This window comes from Arachis stenosperma, chromosome 6, assembly GCF_014773155.1.
Source record: "Arachis stenosperma cultivar V10309 chromosome 6, arast.V10309.gnm1.PFL2, whole genome shotgun sequence".
Taxonomy (NCBI): domain Eukaryota; kingdom Viridiplantae; phylum Streptophyta; class Magnoliopsida; order Fabales; family Fabaceae; genus Arachis; species Arachis stenosperma.
In genome coordinates, this window is record NC_080382.1 from 58,302,748 (window position 1) to 58,305,041 (window position 2,294).

The window sequence follows — 2,294 nt, forward strand, 5'->3', positions numbered from 1 at the left end:
CCATTCAGCAAAGCAAGGAACAAAAACACCAGAGAACAAAAAGAGCCCCCCCCATATCAAAACAACAGCAATGGCGGCGCCTCTTTTTGGGGCAACCCAGGCATAAAGAAAAAGAAACAAACAAGAGCCACACAAAGAACAGAAGTATATGATCACAAGAAAAGAGAAACATGGGAACAAACCTGGAAGAAGAAACGAAGACGAAGAGCTCCGAAGCAAGGAGAACGAAACGACGGCACAGAGGAAACCCCGGAAAGACACACAGAAAGATTCGGGAAAGCAGAACAAAGAGAAAGAAGAAGCAGTGCTCGCAAAAACATAAGAAAGACAAAACGCAGAAAAGAGGAAAGGGAGCAAATAAATAAAGCCTTCACAGAGCCCGAACGGAAATCGAGGAAAAACGGTAAAATGCAATAAATGCAGAAACGGCCATTTTTTGAAATTTTGAAAAAACTACTATGCCCGAGCACGACCTCCCAAAAAAGGACGAACTCGGGCAGGGGCACTGTTCATACCTTGACCGAGGTCCTCCAACCCGGCAAATCCATAAGAGGTCCGACCTTGTCCTAAAACTCACACCTAAAGGTCGGACCTCGGACAATAAACAAGGAAGGTCCATCAAAAAGGAACGAAGCCCAAAACCTAAAGGCCGAAAAGGCCTAGGAAAGGCGGTTCCACAAAGATAGAGATAAAACTCCCAAAGATAAGATAAGATAAGAATATCTTATCCAGGGGAGATCACCGCCAACTACTATAAATACACTGGAGCACCCAGGTATGGCATTCATTCCAAGTCTACACATATCTGCTTGGACCCATGCTAACTTAAGCATCGGAGTGTCATTGCAGGTACCACCACCAACCATTCTGCATATCAAGCTCGGGTCACTGAACCCCCCACCTCGGGCCTCTCCAGACGACCGAGCTACACGTTTCAGGCAAACCCTCGGAACAGTTTTCAATCATATCTTTTTGATTTCTAATTTCAAAATCTTTTTGAAAAATTATTTTTTTTCCAATCTTAGTTTTCAAAAATCAATTACTTTTTTAATTCACTCTAATTTTCAAAAATTTCTTCCCCTCTTCTCACATCCTTCTATTTATGGACTAACACTCCTCCTCAATGCACAATTCGAACTCCATCTTTCTTGATAAGTTCGAATTCTTCTACCTCTTCCTTCTATTTTTCTATTCCTCTAACACCTCAAGGAATCTCTATACTGTGACATAGAGGATTCTATATTTTCTTGTTCTCTTCTCTTTCATATGAGCAGGAGCAAAGACAAAAGCATTCTTGTTGAGGCTGACCCTGAACCTGAAAGGACCTTGAAGCGAAAGCTAAGAGAAGCTAAAGCACAACTCTCTGTAGAGGACCTAACAGAAATCTTCAAACAAGAAGAAGACATGGCAGCCGAAAATAACAACAATGCCAACAATGCAAGGAAGGTGCTGGGTGACTTTGCGGCACCTACTCCCGACTTTTATGGGAGAAGCATCTCTATCCCTGCCATTGGAGCAAACAACTTTGAGCTTAAGCCTCAATTAGTTTCTCTAATGCAACAGAATTGCAAGTTCCATGGACTTCCATTGGAAGATCCTCATCAGTTTTTAGCTGAATTCTTGCAAATCTGTGACACTGTCAAGACTAATGGAGTTGACCCTGAGGTCTACAGACTTATGCTATTCTCTTTTGCTGTAAGAGACAGAGCTAGGATATGGTTGGACTCACAACCTAAAGAAAGCCTGAACTCTTGGGAAAAGCTAGTCAATGCCTTCTTGGCAAAGTTCTTTCCACCTCAAAAATTGAGTAAGGTTAGAGTGGAAGTCCAAACCTTCAGACAGAAGGAAGGTGAATCCCTCTATGAAGCTTGGGAAAGATACAAACAATTGATCAGAAAATGTCCTCTGACATGCTTTCTGAGTGGAGCATCATAGGTATCTTCTATGATAGTGGTCGACGAAATTGTGATCACATGCTCTTTGTACTTATATGAAATTTAATAACTGGCTCTATTTGAATTCACAACTCCGTTCAACTAACCAGCAAGTGTACTGGGTCGTCCAAGTAATAAACCTTACGCGAGTAAGGGTCGATCCCACAGAGATTGTTGGTATGAAGCAAGCTATGGTCACCTTGTAAATCTCAGTTAGGCAGATTAAATTGGTTTATGGATTTCGAAAATTAATAGTAAATGGAAAATAAAAAGGGATAGAAATACTTATGTAAATTAATAGTGGGAATTTCAGATAAGTGTATGGAGATGCTGTGCTCCTCTTGAAACTCTACTTCACTA

General features: G+C 41.3%; 1 non-coding gene across 1 annotated transcript; it reads right to left on the minus strand.

Moving 5' to 3' along the window:
- Positions 1-1,809: 1,809 nt before the first annotated feature.
- Positions 1,810-1,917, minus strand: LOC130937070 (small nucleolar RNA R71). The gene has a single exon (XR_009068305.1). It is a non-coding gene; the product is annotated as a small nucleolar RNA R71 (small nucleolar RNA).
- Between the last annotated feature and the right edge of the window lie 377 nt (positions 1,918-2,294).